Source organism: Callithrix jacchus, chromosome 3, assembly GCF_049354715.1.
Source record: "Callithrix jacchus isolate 240 chromosome 3, calJac240_pri, whole genome shotgun sequence".
Classification (NCBI taxonomy): Eukaryota; Metazoa; Chordata; class Mammalia; order Primates; family Cebidae; genus Callithrix; species Callithrix jacchus.
In genome coordinates this window covers 99,688,964-99,708,846 of record NC_133504.1, presented here as the reverse complement: position 1 = coordinate 99,708,846, position 19,883 = coordinate 99,688,964, and the positions used below count along the sequence as shown (strand labels likewise).

The 19,883-nt window shown below is 36.6% G+C and overlaps 1 protein-coding gene and 1 pseudogene across 3 annotated transcripts in view; both read right to left on the bottom strand.

Moving 5' to 3' along the window:
• Positions 1 to 19,883, bottom strand: part of STPG2 (sperm tail PG-rich repeat containing 2) — a 667,306-nt gene that overhangs the window by 386,939 nt on the left and 260,484 nt on the right. The gene's annotated exons all lie outside the window — the stretch shown is intronic.
• LOC103791941 (actin-related protein 2/3 complex subunit 1B pseudogene) lies at positions 82 to 4,278 on the bottom strand (annotated as a pseudogene).

Below are 19,883 nucleotides of genomic sequence, written 5' to 3'. Positions count from 1 at the left end.
TTTTAATGGTACCTGTGAAATCTCAAAGTTTTATATTACACACAAATAAAATAATTGGAAATTAATATGATTTGTTATAATTGTATTTGGATTTCATAAAGAGTGCCACTGTGTACCTTCCTGCCTTGCCAATATACTATAAACTATGCATGTTGAATGCTTTGTAAACTTTTCTCTATATTGAAGACGTTTATATTAACATCTGCACCACCATTAGCAATGAAATTTATGTAGAATTTTTTAAGCAATTGTGATATAGGGAAAACTACTAGTTAAACTTCATTACAATTATCTATGACTATTTTTCTCCCTTGCTAGACAGAAGCTATTTGAGGAGAAGGATTGAGTCTTACTCATTTATTCACGTATTCAAAGCACATTGTCTGCCACATAGTTTGTGCTCAAAAAGCAAAACAATGAATAAATGAACAAACAAATGAACTGTCTGAGTTTTATTCCTGTTTACACTATTTTCTGTTTTTCTTTTTTTAATTGCCTTAGCTTCAGTTTTCTCCCTTATCAATAAGGATAGTAACAGTTAACTGAAAAGCTAGTTCTAAGAATCTAAAACTGTATGTGAAATGTTTTGAAAACAAAATTTATATTCCAATGTAAAATATTTATATTTAATCAGTAATGTATTTAAATTAAGCTCTTTTTGTCTTTGTGGCTGTTATCTATCCCGCTCTAATCTACTGTCCCATTTTCTTGGATAATTTCAGGACATGGATTATTTTATTATACCACTCTATCAAACATTATTCTTGGATAGTTCAGTATTACTGCTAATGGCCCTTCTAAACCTGGGCTTGATATTAACCTGTCTATTACAACTGTAGGCATGACTATATATTTCAACCTTGTTTTGCCCACCAGTCATTCCGTATTTTGACTTTGAACAAACTTCAAGTGACTTCACTTGTCTCCTTCCTCTTTTGAGAATTGGTTCTGGTTATCTACTGCTGCATAAACAACCACCTCAAGAAACCTAAGGTCTTGAAATAACTATAATAATTTACTTTGTTCAAAAATTTGCACTTGAGCATGACTAAGTGGGAAAGGCTCATCTCAGCTCCGTATGGCATCAGTTGGGGCACCTTAACTGGAAGGTGGAGGATCCACTTCAAAATACTCAATATGGCTGGCAAGCCCATACTGGCTGTTGTCTGGGAGCTCAGCTAGGATTGAGGAGTTGGGGACTCAGTTCATCTCTGCATGGACCTCTCCATGGCTGCTGGGCTTCTGTACAGCATGTTGGCTAGGTTTAAGAATAGACATTCTGAGAGAATTATTCATAAGTACAAGAACTTGTTATGGTCTAGTCTAAGAAGTCACATAGCAACTCTTTTTCCATACACTATTAGTCAGAGTAGTACTATAGGTCCACCCACGGGACTGGAAACAGACATCGCTACTTGATGAAAGCAGTGTCAACATTGCATTGTGTGAAGAACACACAGAATCTTTAGAAAACACAATATGCCACCACTCTCTGGCAATATTTCACATTTCTCCCACATATAAAATACAAGCAACCCCATGAAGACTCCCAACTTCAACTCATTAAAGTGTTAATTAAAAGTCTAGGACTCTGATATCTAATTCTGATTCAGTTGAGGATGACACTGTGTTTTGGTGATTCTTCTATTATAGCTCTTTGCATGTGTTTATTTCCATCTAAAGACCTTGAACTAAAGAGGCAAATTATCTGCCCACATATATGCAACAAACTAATGGTAGACAGGAATAGTATAAATGCTTTAAACACTACTGTTCAAAAAAAGAAAAACAGGAAAGACAGCATTCAAAGGTTTGTAGCAATTCAGATTTAGATGGGCAAATGTTGCAAGTTCATAGATAAGGGTTCAGTCCCACTCTCTTGGAGTTGTTTAGTAGGTTTCATGACTTTACCCTGTGGACTCTTGGTTCTGTCCTCAGAGTCATCCTTCCTTTGCCATAAAAAGTAGCCCATGCTTACAGCTAAAGAGCTGTATTGGTCATTTCCCTCCTGTAGAAATCTGAGAGTCCAAAGGCCTCTTTTCATTTTATACACTGTTTGTACCTTTTAGGCCAAGCTGATAAAATTATTGTTTTAAGTTATGTGAGCTTTCATCGATTTATAAATCACTCCATTATGCAAAGCCGCAACATGAGATGTTTGGGATAAGCTCTATTACATATATTATCTATATAGAGATATAAAATCTATTTATAGTAGTCTCCTCTTATCCACAGGGATACATTCCAAGAACTCCAGTATATGCCTGAAATCAAGGATAGTATCAAACCCTACATATATTTTTTCCTATGTATACATATCCATAATAAAGTTTAGTTTCTAAATTAGGCAGAGTAACATTGACAATAGTACCTAATCATAAAATAGAGCAATTACAACAATATATTGTTATAAAAGTTGTGTGACTATGGTCTCTCTCTCTCAAAATATTTTACTGTACTTGATGCTGGTAACTGAGACCATGAAAAGTGGAACCACAAAAATAAAGGAGACTACTGTATTTTCAATTATCCTTGACACTTAACTTCTCATCTCAAGAAATAAACAAAGTCCACTTTCTGCTTTGAGGCTTACCACTCTATTTTAGACTTTAATTCTATTACCCTAATTTATGTTCTAAAATACCACTTCATCAGATTTCTCCTTCCCACTCCACCTTGCATATTCATTCTTTCCTTTTTGTTTGTTTGTTTTTGTTGTTTTTTTGTTGTTGTTTTTTGACACAGTTGCATTTTACTACCTCCACATTTTGAAGCAGTTCATTACCAGCATAGTGCTTTGGGAGCATTTTTCTTTTCAATAAATGAAAGCATTTCTTTAAGAAAAAGGCACATATTCCTTGAATATCTAAGAAAAGCTCCCCATCCGTCCCCTCCCTTTTTGAGGGAGCAGCCCCTGTGGGAACTCATACCAGTACCCCAGAAACATTCAGCAAAGCAATCATTAATCTCCCTGACCCCTCGCCGCGCTTCCCCAGCAGCTGAGATGAAGACATTCCACACAGGTCATTTGATCTTGAGGTCCTTTAAGGCTGACTCCAAGCTCTTCACATCCCAGATACTCATGCCACCGTCCATGCCAGTGGTGCAGAACTGTGAGCACTTGGCCTTGCCCCGCTGAGCACCGAGATCTGGCTGACGCTATTCTTTTTTATTTTCTTTTTTGAGATGGAGTTTCGCTCTTGTTACCCAGGCTGGAGTGCAATGGCGCGATCTCGGCTCACCACAACCTCCGCCTCCTGGGTTCAGGCAATTCTCCTGCCTCAGCCTCCTGAGTAGCTGGGATTACAGGCATGCGCCACCATGCCCAGCTAATTTTTTGTATTTTTAGTAGAGAGGGGGTTTCACCATGGTGACCAGGATGGTCTCGATCTCTTGACCTCATGATCCACCCGTTTCGGCCTCCCAAAGTGCTGGGATTACAGGCGTGAGCCACCGCGCCCAGCGACGCTATTCTTGTGCAGCGAGTCCAGGCTGGAGCCCGCGGCCGTGCTGCCCTCGGAGCTCGCCTTCTTGTCAAGGTTCTGGAAGTGCTCGCTAGAAGTCAAGCCGCACTGTGAGCTCAGCTTGGCCGCCTGCCGAAGCTCAGCGTCCCGGCAGCGGCGTCGTAGGTGAACAGCACCGGGAAGCAGTCGTGGCTCGCTGCCACCAGGCTGTTTTCTGTGATGAAGGTCAGCGCCAGCAGCGGCAGTGTTTCAGAGGCCAGGGTTGCGACGGCCACCTTCTTCTCGGCATCAGCCAGGCACACGGTGCAGTCGTGGCTCACCCAGGCCACGCGGCTCCCGTTGGCTGAGAAGCAGACGTCATGTCCCCAGTCGCAGCTACTGCTGGACTCAAACATCAGCTCCCCAAAGGGCATCTTGGAGCCCCATGGGGTGGGTGCCGGCTGCTCCTCCACCTCCTTGATGTAGGCTGAAAAGATTCGGCACTTGAAGTCGCAGGAGCCGGCAGCCAGCAGCACATTGTTGGGGTGCCAGCCTAGGGTGAGGACGGTGGAGCCGATGGGCTTCTTGATTTGCTTGCAAACCCACCAGTCATTCTCCTGGGCCAGCAACGAGAACAAGTTCCCTGTGAGCAGCAGCTCCCGTGTCATCTCCATTCTCTCCTTTTCTAATGAAGCTTTTCCTAGTCTTCAATTCTTTAGTACTCAAAAAGTGAATTATTTTATTCTAACTCAGAAAATTAATAATCTGTACATCTATACATGGAATTATTTTATCTATATCCTTCTTACCAAATATTATCCTCAAATTATACATAATTTACTCTATACATATATTTATATATCACTTATATAAATATAAATATTTATATGTAATATACATAAAAATAAACATTATATATAAATTATCCAAAGAAGCAAAATAATTTGAGATTGAAAACTAATAAAGTTAGTTCATTTTTAATAATAATATTTCTATCATTTTGATGAAAGATATAGAATCAACAAATCCCCAAAACTGATCTGACCAGCTTTTGCCCACTCTCAGAATTATCCTGCATTTTATCACCTCAGAAGAATTTATGGCAGCTATAGAAAAATGATCAAAAAAGTAACACATTTATTGCAGAGGGTTAACAGCACTCAGCAAGAGTGATGAACTGCATTTTGAAAAACTTTCTAGTACTTCTGAGCTAGAATATTATAAGTCACTGAGAAAGCAGAATAAATTATTAATTTTTACACAACAGTGATTTTTTACATCAAAGGTATTATTTATGTTTATTGAAAAAGTGAAAAAAACTACCTTCATGAGATATGTTCAATTAACTTCTAAGATAAATTATGCTTGTTTCCTAAAATAATTTCCTGTGGGAATGTGATACAGAAATCACAGTGTTATTTTCATGAGTAATAATCTATGCTTTCTGAGTAAAGTAAGTCTCAGTACCTGATAGGTTAAGCCTACAAATGTTGTCTTTCATGCTACGCATTGCTGAGTGTATCATTCATTTAAATATTTGGTTTCTAATGAAAATTGTGCTGTACACATCAACTGATTTTCTTCATTTAAAATCTGAAAATAATATCTTAGCATTTAAATATTTTGCTGTAACATTTAAACCATTTAAACTATTTAAATTAAATTATTTAATTTTATTGTTTAAATATTTAAATTTTTAAATATATTTTTGACTTACTTTAAAGCAGTATATGTTCACATAGAAAACATAATTTTAAAAAATTAAAAACCAAAACATAAATAAAATGTTTAATAAGCCTAAGGCCATTAATCAAATACAGGCTTACCTCATTTTATTATGCTTTACAGATACTGTTTGTCTTTTGTTTGTTTTTTACAAACTGAAGATTTGTGGCAACCTTGCATTAGCAAGTCTATCAGCTATTTGTGCCGTTTTTCTATGAGCATGTGCTCCCTTCATGTCTCAGTGTCACATTTTGGTAATTCTCTCAATAGTTCAAACTTTTCCATTATTACTATATCTGTTACAATGAACTGTGATCAGCAACCTTTGACATTACTGTTGTGATTCTTTAAGGGCAACACAAACCACGTACATATAAAATGACAAACTTAATCTATAAATATGTGTGTTCCTGTGGCTCCACTAACCAGACATCCTCCCATCTCTCTCCCTCTCCTCAGACATCTCTATTCCATAAAACATAACAGTGCTGAAATTAGTCTAATTAATAACCCAACAATGATCTTTTAGTGTTCAAGTGAAAGGAAGAGTCATGGGTCTCTCACTTTAAATCAAAAGCTATAAATGATTAAGCTTAGTGAGGAAAGCACATTGAAAGGAAAAACAAGCCATTAGCTAGACCTCTTGCACCAGTTACCCAAGTGTAAATGCAAAAGAAAATAAAGTTCTTGAAGAAAATTTAAAGTGCAACTGCAGTAAATGCACAAATCAAAAGAAAGTTGTTAGGCCATTCTTGCATTGCTATAAAAATATACCTGTGGCTGGGTAATTTATAAATAAAAGACGTCTAATTGGGTCACAGTTCTGCAAGCTGTACAGCATGACACTGACATCTGCTTCACTTTGGGGAGGTTCCAGGGAGTTTTACTCATGGCAGAAGGCAGGAACAGGCATGTCACATGGTGGGAGCAGCACAAGGTAGCACAGGGACATTGCCACACACTTTTAAACAACCAGATCTCATGAGAATTAATTCTCTATTGTGAGGACAGCACCAAGCCAGAATGGATCCTCCTTCATGACCCAAACACTTCTCACCAGGCCCCACCTCCAAAATGAGATTTAGAGGGTACAACTAAATTATATCATTCTACACTCTGCTCCCCAAATCTCATGTCCTTCTCACATTGCAAAATACAATCATGCCTTCCAATAAGTTCCCAAACTCATAACTCATTTTAGCATCACTCAAAAGTCCCAAGCCCCAAGTCCAAAGTCTCATCTGGACAAGGACTCCTTCCACCTATGAGCGTGTAAAATCAAAAACAGGTAGTTACTTCAAAGATACACTGTAAATTCAGGAATTGAGAAAACATTCCTGTTCCAAAAGGAAGAAACTGGCCAGAAAAAAAGGGCTTCAGGCCCCACACAAATCTGACCCAGCAAGACAGTCATTTAATCTTAAAGCTCCAAAATAATTCCTTCTTACCCCATGTCATAAATCCAGGGCTAACTTCTGTAAAAAGTAGGCTCTCTAGACCTTGGGCAACTCAGCCCTGTATCTCTGCAGGATACAGCCCCTGCTGCTACTCTCACATGTTGGAGTTTGGTACCTGTAGCTTTTCCAGGTGCACAGTACAAGCTGCCAGTGGATCTATCATTCCAGTATCTGGAGGAAAGCAGCACCTTTCCCATATTTCCAGTAAGCAGTGCCCCAGTGATGAGTCAGTGTGGGGCCTCCAACCCCACATTTCCCCTCCACATTGCCCTGGCAGAGTTTCTCTGTGAGGGTTCCACCCTTGTAGCTGGCTTCTGCCTGGGCACCCTGCCATATAGATTTCAAAAGATATATGGCAGGCTTTTTCATATATCCTTTAAAATCAAGGCATAGTTTGCCAAGCCTCCCTCACTCTTTCACTCTGTGTGCCTACAGACTTAATACAATGTGGAAGCTTCCAGACTTATAGCTTGCACCCTCTGGAACTGCAACCTGAGCTATGCCTAGGGCCCTATGAGCTGTGGCTGGGCCTGAGTGGCCTGAATGCCAGAAGTAGTATCCCAAGGCTGTATAAGGCAGCCAAGTGCCAGGCCTGGTCTCCCAAGTCATTCTGTCCTCCTAGGCCTCTGGGCCTGTGATGAGAGAAGCTGCCATAAAGATCTCTGAAATGCCTCGAAGGCCTTTTGCCCATTGTCTTGGCTATTAGCACTTGATGACTCTTTTTCACCATGCTAATATCTCTAGCAAGTGATTTCTCCATAGCCCCTCTGACTTCATCTCCTAATAATGCTTTTTCCTTCTCTGCTACATGGCCAGGCTGCAAATTTTCCAAACTTTTATGCTTTGCTTCACCTTTAAATTAGAATTTTTATGTCATTTCTTTGCTTCTGCATCTAAGCATAGGCTGTTAGAAGCAGCCAGGCTACTTCTGAAATGCTTTGCCGCTTAGAAATTTTTTTCTGCCAGACACCTTAAAGTCATCATTCTTGAGTTAAAACCTCCACAGATCCCTAGGGAATGTAAACAGTACAGACAAGCTTTTTGCTAAGGCAAAACAAGGGCTACATTTGCTCCAGTTCCCACTAAGTTTCTCAGTTTCATCTGAGATCTTATCAGCCCAGAATTCACTATTCATATCACTATCAGCATTTGGTTACATCCATTTAAGTAGTCTCTAAGAAGTTCTAAACGTTTCCTCATCTTCCTATCTTCTTCTGAACCCTCAAAACTCTTGCAACCTCTGTCACTCAGTTCCAAACTTTCTCCTCATTTTCAAATATCTTTATAGTAATGCCCAACTTCTCAGTACCAATTTTCTGTGTTAGGCTATTCTTGCTATAAAGAAATACTTGAGACTGGGTAATAAACAAAAAAGACTTAATTGGCTCATTGATCTGAAGGCTGTACAAGCATAGGGCTGATATCGGCTTGGCTTCTGAGGAGTTATCAAGGAGTTTTTACTTATGAGAGAAGACAAAGCGGAGCAAGCACATTATGTGATGAGCACAGGAACAAGTAGGGGGTAAGGCTGCCACACACTTTTAAATGACCAGAATTCATAATTCACTATCACAAAGATGGCGCCAACCATGAGGGGTCTATCCCAATGACCCAACCTCCTCCCACAAGGCACCACCTCCAAAACTGGGTATTACATCTCTAGAGAAAGTTTGAGTGGTCTAAATAAAATAACAAACCAACAACATTTCCCTAAATCAAAGCATAACCCAGAGAAAGGCCCTAAGTTGCTTTAATTCTTTGAAGGCCAAGAGAGGTGGAGAAGCTGCAGATGAAAAGTTAAATGCTAGTAGAAGTGAGTTCACAAAGATTAAGGAAAGAAGTTATATTCATAACATAAAAATACAAGGTGAAACAAGTGCTGATGCAGAAACTGCAACAAGTTATTCGGAAGATCTAGCTAACAACATTTATGAAAGTGACTACACTAAACAACAGATTTTTAATGTAGAAAAACAGTCTTATATTAGAAAACCATGCTATCTAGGACTTTCAGAGCTAGAAAGAAGTTAATGCCTGGCTTCAAAGCATCTTAGGATAGGCTGACTCTGGAGCTCATGCAGCTGGTGACTTTAGGTTGAACCAATGCTCATTTACCATTCTGAAATCCTAGGACCCTTAAAAATTATGTTAAATCTATTGTGCTTATGCTGTGGAAATGGACAAACAAGGCCTGGGTGACAGCACATCTGATTACAGCATGGTTTACTAAATATTTGAAGCCCACTGTTGAGACCTAGTACTTAGATTCCTTTTCAAATTATTACTACTCATTGACAGCTGTTCTGCCTATGGAGTAGCCATTCTTTATTCCTTTAGTTTCTTAATAAACTTACTTTCACTTTACTCTGTGGATTTGTGTTGAATTCTTTCTTGTGTGAGATTCAAGAACCCTCTTTTGGGGTCTGGATTTGGACCCCTTTCTGGTAACATCTTTCTGGAGAACCACAGAAGAAATGATGCTGAAAACACCCCTGACCCAAAGGAAAATCCTCTGTGTACAACACCAATTGGATAACTTTGGGTATGTGGGATTCATTTTCCCAGGTAAAAGATGGGACTGGATTTGAGGCCCAATCCAGGAAAGTTAGAGTCTCCAAAGACAGAGAGGGTTAAAGGCCCCTCTTACTAAAAGGCAAGGACGCTTACTGAACCTGGGTTTGGGACCCAACTTAGGAAGGTGAGAGTCCTTTCTAAGATTTAGGGGGTTAGAGGCCCCATTCAGTAAAGTCCTTCTTGGCTAACAACAGGTTTGACAGTACGGGATGTTAGTTGCTATTCTCGTGTGATTAATCTGTCTGTCACTCTTTGCTGATGGCTATGGGTGGCAGCATTAGGCATGTACAGGATCATGGGACATGGGGAGTTTTTCTCCCTAAAAGAAGAAACTTGAGAGCTGATGAGACTGTTGGAAAAAAATCCCTGTGTAATTGACAAGCAGCTGCTTAAACTTTTCAGTGTAGCTGCAGTGGGTGGGTCTTTTCTGACCTCCCTGAACTCCTAGACTTCCCTAGTCCACTGCAAGCAATGTTTTTCTCCCTTTCCCTTCCTTTCAATCGCTCTCTCATAAACAGTGTTTTTTACCATTCATTCAAAGTTGAATGAACTGTGAAAATCATTCAAAATGGAATGAATGGTAAAAATCACTGTTTATCTCCTCTGTAAAGTTTTGATTAATTGGAAAAAGGATTTGTGAGGCTAGTCTTAAACTGTAGCAAATCTGTTGTATTTTGTGCTATGAATTTGTCTTTCTGTATCTTTCTGTCAGAAAGAGAGGTACCTTAGAATAGAATATGGGCTTAGGGTCCCATAAATCCTTTGTTCAAGACTGCCCCCTTGCAACCATGTGGCAGTACTTTCTCTTGGGTCTTCACCATCTGGAGGACAGAAATTTGGGGGTTCATGTCATAGTGCTAAAAATTATCTTGAGTAATTAAGACTTCACAAGCTCAAAATTGGCTGCTCTAGACTCCTTCTGGGAAAAACCCAATGTTGTAGCTCAGCAGCTGAAGTGTTGCCATTTTACAATGGCAGCCTGAGTTCAATTTCTGGCTTAGGGAATGAGTCCTTTTTGGGTTGATATCTGCATGACATTTACCATTTGTTAATTCTCTTCCCCTCCATGAAACATCTTGAATTGAATTTCCCTAAGCACCTTTACTAAAGAGAGGTTACCTTTAGTAAAGTTCAAAAGCCAGAAATACTGGCTGTTTGGCCTGGCTACAATCAGGTAATAAGACATTTAAAAGGTTTTGTTTTTTTTTTAAAGAGTGCTATGGTTAAAAGTCAGCTTAATTGAAAGCAGATATTCAAGCTCTAAAAGCCTAAGACTCCTTGGAATAAACAGAAAAGGCACCACAAACCCCATTTTAGGAAAAACTTCTGTTTTCCTCATGAAATCCAAGGAATTAGAAGTGGATAGAGCCCCCTCAAAATCTAAGGCTCTGTTCTATTTGCATTCCATTATCTGAAAACTTTAACTTTTGGGAGTGTCAGAAATTACTTCACATTATGAGAGAGCTTTGGTGTGTAATAACTAGGTAGAAAACATGCCTTTGGGGATAGCTAATGGCATTTATAGGGAAATACTCAGCTCTGCACATTTGGATCAGAGAAGCATGTTCTTGGCCACCTAGAAATTATGGAAATATTCCCACCCCACACTGAGAGATATGACTCCTGTGGAAGATGGGCTGATTCCCTCTTTGCGGGGATCCAAGATCTGGTATAAAAATGGGACCTTAAATTCCATAAATCTGTTTTACCTCCCAGGTATGCCTGCTTATTAGACCCTAGAAACCGCATGCTTTCCTGGCCTTGTTCCTCTAAGGGATCGAAAGCCAGTAAGCCACTTAAGAAACTGGTAAATGAAAAATTTTACAACTACTAAATCTTTTTTCTGTGTATTTATATATGTTGTGTATGTGAGATATAAAAGAGTTTTGATTCCTTGGTTTAAAATCAGTAAGAGCTTAAATCAAATATATTATCAGAAAAATAAAAAGTATAATATCTTCTACCTCACGTAACTTAAGTAACCTTTGGTAAATAAAGAACATTTTCAAGATTATCGGTAAAATAAGTCTTGAAAATGTAAACATTTGGTCTAAATTATGCAGGTCATATATTAGTTTGCTAAACACTTTAGGGTCATAAACTGATTCTTTGACTTTTCAAAATTATTCAATTTACCTACTTTGGAACATTAGATTCTATAATAGATAAGGCCTGGGGTCATGTGGAAAGCCATGCACCCTGGGAAGAGTCAGCTTTTATCACACTTCTGTCTGATGTCCTAGGTGCCACACCTGGTACATAATTACAGTCACTTACTAACCAGGTTTTTCACCAACAGTAAACGTTGCAAAGAATTAACAGTATAACATGTATTTAAGACTACTAAAGAAATAGTTCTACATGCAAGGCCTATTGGGAAAGAAGAATATACTTTTGGTAAAAGATTATAAGAAGACATGGGAATGTGAATTTCTTGCCTAAGTTTAGAGGGTTAAATGATTGCTCTATGTGAGATAGAAAAAATATATATAAAGGTTTGAACAAGTTGTAGAAGGTTTATAAAAAATTAATTTTAAAAGAGATTCTGTGTGTAAACATATTGGGTAAAGTTAAAGCGGTAATATTCAGTTTTTTTCATAAATTGAACATAGAAATAAAAGCACAACAGGTGTCACAGCACTGATCTTCTCTTTAACAAAAACTGTAAATGGCTATAAAAGGTTTATAAGAATATTACCTTATGGTCAAACTGATTAAGAATTAACACATTTGACTATAAGCTTTGATTAAGAATTGAGTTTGACATCAATAATGCACTAACACAATGGTGAAATTTGTATAATTTGAAATAAAAATCATACAGGAAATACTGTAAAACATTAAATGGTGTTTGGCTTTAGGCTATATTTGTATAAATATGTTATTGATATGTATTCTAAAATAATGGGAAACTCCTGTAATTCTGATATGATGTAGTGTATATTATCAGAATAACTGTAATTGTTACATAATATCATTGTATGCCACAGAGGTAACCAAATTTCTTTCCCAATCATGTTTTTGACTATGATTGCGCTAAGACATTTTGTCATTCACAGACATGTGTTGTCTTGTTTTGGTCCTCTTCAAATGTTGGTTTTATAATCAGCTATAAGAATTTGTCAGGTGCTCTTGAATGCAGGTTTCTGATAACTTTGGAGATTGTAACAATAGAATAGAGGAAAAAACTTTCAGGACTCTCATGGAGGGCTGAAATTTTCATGAATATCAAAAGGATTAAGTGTTAACTGCATGGACTAAACAAAAATATAAATGTAAAGTAATCTTTCTGACTTTTTGCTTAAAATTTTGCTGATCCTTTGTTTTGTTTTTCAGAGTTAAGGAAACTTTTGAGCTATTGACAGCTTTTAACAATCGAGTAAAGTATACTCCTGTGAACAAAAATTGGGTCATATTTCTCTCCACCTGATTTCTCCAAAATTGGGAAACAAGTTGTGAGTATTCTTAACTTATGGTAATATATTTATTTGCATAAATGCAATAAGAATTTCTTTTCTTTTGTAACAGGACAGAATTGGAGAGACTGGTTATTTTACCAAGGCTTTGACTGGAATGGCACACTTTCCTTCAAGGAATCAGACTTGACTTAAAAAGCCAATAAAAGTCCCTTGGAAAAACGGCCTAATACCTTGTCCATACAGCCCCTATATAGGGTTCCTGATCTGTGGTAAGTGATGAATGTCACTTTCTGACAGGTCCAGGAGCCCCAAGTTATCCTGGGATCTCAAGAAGAGAGGAATTTACCCAACTTATATATATTTGAGGGTACAAACCCATGACCAGACTTGGCTTTAAACAAAAGTTTTATCTGAGGTTCCTTTTTGGAACAAAGTTCCATCAAAGCCAATTTAAAGAGCCTCTAAAAAAGTAATTATTCTTGCTGCACTTTATATAGATAATCCAAATATAACAAAGCAAATCAGTCATACTATGATTTGTCTCTAGTAAAAAGAGAGGCCTGGAGAAAGAAAAAAAATTTTCAAGAACTACTGCACAGCTGTTATTAGATTCTAGTCTCCCAGCTGTTTTGGGTTTTTCTACAATTTAGACTAACCGTGCTTATTCCTGTGACCCAACCAGTGATCTCTGACTGCTGCTCAGAAGAAACAAGAGGGATGGATCTCAATTTTTTTTGGTACTGAAGAGAAATGAATGGCTCTGACCATACCTATCCTTTCTGACTAAGCTCCTCTCTACCATGAATGCAAGAGACCCAATAGTTAATTAGGGGAATATCATTGCCCCTATTCACCTGAAAAAAGTTACAGAAGATGGATCTTCATCTCTCCAAAACCCTTAGGATTAATGGTTCTCTTACAAAAGGGAGGGGGAAAATGTCAGAGGCCTTTGAATCAGAGTGCCTCCATCTTGAGTAGGGGCTGGGTAAAATAAGACTGAAACTTGCTGGGCTGCATTCCCAGTAAGTTAGGCATTCTAATTCACAGGACTAGATAGGAGGTTGGTACAAGATACAGATCATAAAGACATTGCTAATAAAACAGCATGCAGTAAAAAAGCCAGCTAAATCCCACCAAAACCAAGATGGTGATGAAAGTGACCTCTGGTCATCCTCACCGCTACACTCCCACCAGTGTCATGACAGCTTACAAATGCCATGGTAATGTCCGAAAGTTATGCTGTATGATCTAAAAATGGAAGGAACCCTCAGTTCTAAGAAATGCCAGAAAACTCATGAATAATCTACCTTGTCTTTAGTGTATAATCAAGAAATAACTGTAAAAATGGGCAACCAACAGCCCCTGGGGCTGCTCTCCCTATGAGGTAGCCATTCTTTATTCCTTTGTTTTCTTAATCAACTTTGTTTCACTTAAAAAATAAAAGTATTACTACTCATTAACAATGCACCTTGTCACCCAAGAGCTCTGATGCAGATGCACAAGGAAACTAATGTTATTTTCATGTCTGCTCATACGACATACATTCTGAAGCCCATGGATCAAAGAGTAATTTCAACATTCAAGTCTTAGTTTACAAATACATTCTATAAGGCTATGGCAACCATACAGGCTTTACCATTATAGATACCATTAAGAACATTCATGATTCACGGGAAGAGATCAAAATACCAACATAAACAGAAGTTTGAAAAAGGTTGATTTGATCCCTCATGAATGACTTTGAGGGTTCAAGATTTCAGTAGAGAAAGTAATTACGCATATGATGGAAATACCAAGATAATTAGAATTAGAAGTGGATCCTGAAGATGACTGAATTTCTACAATATCATGATTAAACATGAAAGGATGAGGAGTTGCTTCTTGTGGATGAAAAAAGAAAGTGGTTTCTTGAGATGGGATTTACTCCCGGTAAAGATGCTATGAACATTGTTGAAATAAGAAAGAATTTAGAATATTAGATACATTTAGTTATAAAATACGGTGGTAGGGTTAGAGAGGATTAACTCCATTTTTAAAGAAGTTCTACTGTGGGTCAAGTGCTATGAAGCCACACCATATGCTACAGAGAAATCTCATGAAAGGAAGGGTCAACCAATGTGGCCAGTTTTCATTGTTGTCTTATCTTAAAACTTTTTCACAGCCTCCCCAACCTTTAGAACCAAAATTCTGACTGCTCAGCAGCCATCAACATCAAAGCAAGACCCTCCAGGAGAAAACAAAGTAAGATGCACTGAAAGCTCAAATGATTCTTAGCAGTATCTTTAGTAATACAGTATTTTTAATTAAGTCATTTACATCATTTTATTTAGATATAATGCCATAGCATAGTATAAACATACACTTAATAGGCTATAGTATAGTATAGTATAAACATAACTTTTATATGTACTGGGACATCATAAAAACTCGTATAACTCTCTTTATTGCAATCTTAATTTTATTGCAGTGGTATGTAACTAAACCAAGCCATATTGCTGATGCATACCTGTATTAATTTTTCAAGTGGAGTCTTCTCTGTTAACATTATTTGGAATTAAAGCACCACTCACTCTAAACTCCCAATCCATTTCTCCCTTGTTTGTCCCCACAAAATTTTAAAATGCCTGATTTTCCTTCTTCCTCTTTCTTTCTATTAATCTATCAATCTACCTCTTCATTAATTTATTAAATGTCCCTTTTACCTGCAATTAAGCTCTATGAAACAAGAATATTTACTATTACAGCAAATGTTAATCATTATTAAAAGTCTGTAATTAATTCATCTTAAAATATTTCATTATTAAATAATTGACAAATAAATTAATACTTAATAAATGTTATTAATTAAAATTCAAATTAAGCTCCATGAAACAAGAATGTTTACTGTATCACAAGTCCCTAGAAGAGTGCTTGATACATAAGATAGTCTCAATACATATTTGTTAATTGACTGAATAGATTAATCCTGTTACCAAGATCTTCCCAAGTTAAAAAAAATATATCATTTCTAAAATTTTCATAGGACTCTATTCAGTTGATGTATTAAAATTAACTAAACTCCATTTTTCTTTCCATTTAGAACAATTTGAACTTTTTATTACTTTTTTAATGAAGTCCTTGATGTTTAAGTTTTGGTATCAATAATTGCCTTCAACCATTGTGGAAGACAGCATGGCAATTCCTCAAGGACCTAGAAATAGAAATTCTATTTGACCCAGCAATCCCATTACTGGGTATATACCCAAAGGATTATAAATCATTCTATTATAAACACACATGCACACATATGTTCACTGCGACACTGTTTATAATAGCAAAGACCTGGAACCAACCCAAATGCCCATCAATGATAAGACTGTACAAGGAAAATGTGCCACATACACACCATGAAATACTATGCAGCCATAAAAAACAATGAGTTCATCTCCTTTGTAGGTGCATGGATGAAGCTGGAAACTATCATTCTCAGCAAACTGACACAAGAACCGAAAATCAAGCACTGCATGCTCTCACTAATAGGCGGGTGTTGAACAATGAGAACACATGGACACATGGAGGGGAGCATCACACACTGGGATCTGTTAAGGGGGATTGGGGAGGGACAGTGTGGGGTAGGGAGGTTGGGGAGGGATAACATGGGGAGAAATGCCAGATATAGGTGACAGGGCAGGAGGGATGGAGGCAGCAAACCACATTGCCATGTATGTACCTATGCAACAATCCTGCATGATCTGCACATGTACACCAGAACCTAACATTAAAAAATATATATTAAAAAATAAGTTGGAAGAAGACTAGGAAATTGGCTGTGTCAGACTAGCTGAGACCATGATTACAACTATTAACTTGGAAATTTTTCTAGATACATGAGATAAAGCAAGTAATTTTATCATCCTCTTTCAGGAAATCTCTTGAAGTCCATGAATTTTGCTTCCTTTATTCCAGACTAATAATCTGTTATATTATTAGAGGGCACAATTTTTCAGGTCATGGCTTTCAGATTATTCAAAGTCAAGGAATCTCCATATTTAAAAATTATTCAAAATACAGAAAATTTGATGATCCATTTCAAAAAATAATAATAGTTGCCTTAGGATGATCTTGGAAGCAAAATTCTAGGGTCAAATGGCATGCATATTAGAAACATTTTGCCAACCTGCTTTTAAGAAACACTGATACAAATTTACACTTTCAGCACAATGTATGAGGGTCCTTAATGTTCCACAGTCTCAACAATGTTAATATCAATTTTCTTTTTAAATTTACCTGTGCCCCCAACCCATGACTAAAAACAGGTCAATGGTGAGAGATAAAGTGGTGCTTAAGTACTTTTCCACTACACAATTTCACTTTACCTGAGTTGGATGAATCACAAAATCATTTACATATCCATGAATTAAAAGTTGGTGTAATAAGAAAATATTGCTTTATAATGTGATACACCTCATTTACTAATTTCTTCATTAAATAATTCTAATGTGTTTTATTAGTCACACAACACTAAAGGGTATACAATAGACTGATTGTGGATTTATTATTTCCTTCTTTAATTTAGTTTAATGGAAATGAGTTTTTTTCCTTCTTAAGGATATGCCAAAAAAACACTTTACTCATAGATAAAACCATTTCCATATTTCTTAATAAAGTTATAAAGTAATTTGAAGTAAGTACATGGCTATGAGTTGTTGAATGTCTTATAAGTTCCATAAATCTCATGAGATGACAATTATTCATGTATGTATCAACCTCAGTTCTTAACACTTTTACCTACAAATGTAAGATATCAGTAATCGATTTTAATCTTCCAATAATTCTATGTATAGGTAGAAAGATAACAATGTACATTTTTTTTGAGATGGAATTTCACTGTTGTTACCCAGACTGGAGTGCAATGGCACGATCTCGGCTCACCACAACCTCCGCCTTCTGGGTTCAAGCAATTCTCCTGCCTCAGCCTCCCAAGTAGCTGGGACTACAGGCACGCACCATCATGCCCAGCTAATTTTTGTACTTTTAGTAGAGACGGGGTTTCACCATGTTGACCAGGATGGTCTCGATCTCTTGACCTCGTGATCCACTCGGCCTCCCAAAGTGCTGGGATTATAGGCGTGAGCCACCACGCCCAGCCCATTTTTTTTAAGTTCTAAGAGGCACAGCATTCTTTATAGTAATGTCATGACCCAAGTAACAAACATACATATCATGCTCTCCAAATTAAGTCAATCTTATAGTTTTATTTATCTGTACATGTATATATACATATAACAATACTAATAATTTTATCTGATATATAAGAAATTTGGCATCCAATCAAAAAAGGCCTTTCCATTGGTATTGAACCAAAACAAAATTACCAGTGCTTAAATAAGAAATAATAGGGTAAAGAAATATTTCTTTCTTATTTTATTACTAAGAATATTATGCTATGAAAGACTATCATTCACAAAATAAACACTGACACACAGCATATAACAAATAGAATTATCACTGTATCTTTTGATTATATAATAATTTTTTAAAAATCAAATGATATCATGTATTAGTTGTCCCTAGGAAAAGTTAGATGCTAAATTACAAACAGAAAGGGACTATTATCATTTTAGATCAAAAACAATATTAGTATGTATATATTACTATTAAAAATAATAGAGAATTCTTTGTTACATTGATTAAAAAAAAACCTGACCTAAATAAAACTCAATTAACAGTTAAGAACCTATTTAGAGACTTGATAATATCACACTTGAATCTTTTCCTTGATTAGATCAATGTAACAGAGTCTAGACAAAGGAAAGTTAATCTTTAATTACCAGAATACTGCATGATATTAATTGAATTGGCCCTGGGCACCTACTAAATTTATGTTAGAGAAATATTTTGGATGGTATACCTTAAGGTAGCAGATTAAATTTAAAAGAACAATTCCACAATTACTACAATATCTACATGTTAGAGGATATAAAATTCCGTATATCATAATATCAGATAATAGCCTCAGAAGTCCATATGGCTTTTTCTAATATGTTGATTATATAGGCATGTGAGGTTTCTGTTATCATCCCTTTGAAATATGGGCCACTTTAATATGCAGGATGGCAAACTTCATGGATTACTGGTATTGAACAACGTAATAAACTCTTCATTTCATAAGCTGTCTACTCTGCAGTTGTATAGTAACTTTGACAGTCACTATGTCTTTGACTTCCAAATAATAACCATCTTTAAGATGAAGACATTTTCCTTACCTCTCAAATTCCTTTAGAAGCTAGTGTTGGCTTAACATTAAGAAGACACATGTTTCATATTATGATAAGATCTTATACTTCAAAGGAGCTTCAAGGGTTCTAAAAATGACTTTGAAATATAGTCTCATTAATCTTTTGTATTTTCATGAGGCAAGTAGGCGACAAATATCTCAATTGTGAAAAATAGAAACTAATGTAACAATTATCTTATTTACTTGCCCTGTGCTAAATACTGAAGAAAGAAAAGTCACAGTGTCAATCCTGGCACTTAACCGAAACTCTAATTTTGCATTCCATTGTAAGAATTTTTATGCAGGGGAGAGTAAAGGAAGACAGACAAAAAATATCAGAAAATATGATACTCAACATAATCTACTTCATGAGCCCTAGAGATTAATATTATTTCTTATTTACTTGATTGTGCTTGATGATAGTAATGGTGCTGTAACTCCAAAGACTTACTTCCCTGGGTGACCACATATTGAGTGTAGTCAGGGACACACTACAGGAGTTTGAATCCTACTTCACAACAAAGCTAAAATCGGGCAAAATCAACCATGGTGCAATAACTCAAGAGAAGAAAAAAAATTAAAAGTTAAATTTCGACTTAAAATGAACCTAAAAGCTGCCAATATGCCTGATTCCTAAAAGGCAATGAGAAACAAAGCAAGCCTCTGGATCTCAGGCTAACTTGGTGGACAAGTTATATTCTCCTGCTTTGGTTTTTCATTTAAAACTTTGAAAAAAAAAGTTTCTTCATTCTGTTTCATTTTTTTCTCCATATTCTCATAAAAATTCATTACAACAGTTTGGTTGTTTAGTGGAAATACGTTTGCAAATTACTGATAAAAATGATTGTTCCTGTTCTTTATCTAGTTTTCCTGTGGAAAATAGCACAGTAACTGACTTATCTTCATTTCCAGCAAGAGTTGTTGCATTCATTTTTAGAACAAGAATGCTATTACTGATAGCTAAGACAATCCAAATCTCAAAAACTAAACTTATTTCTGGAATTGTAAA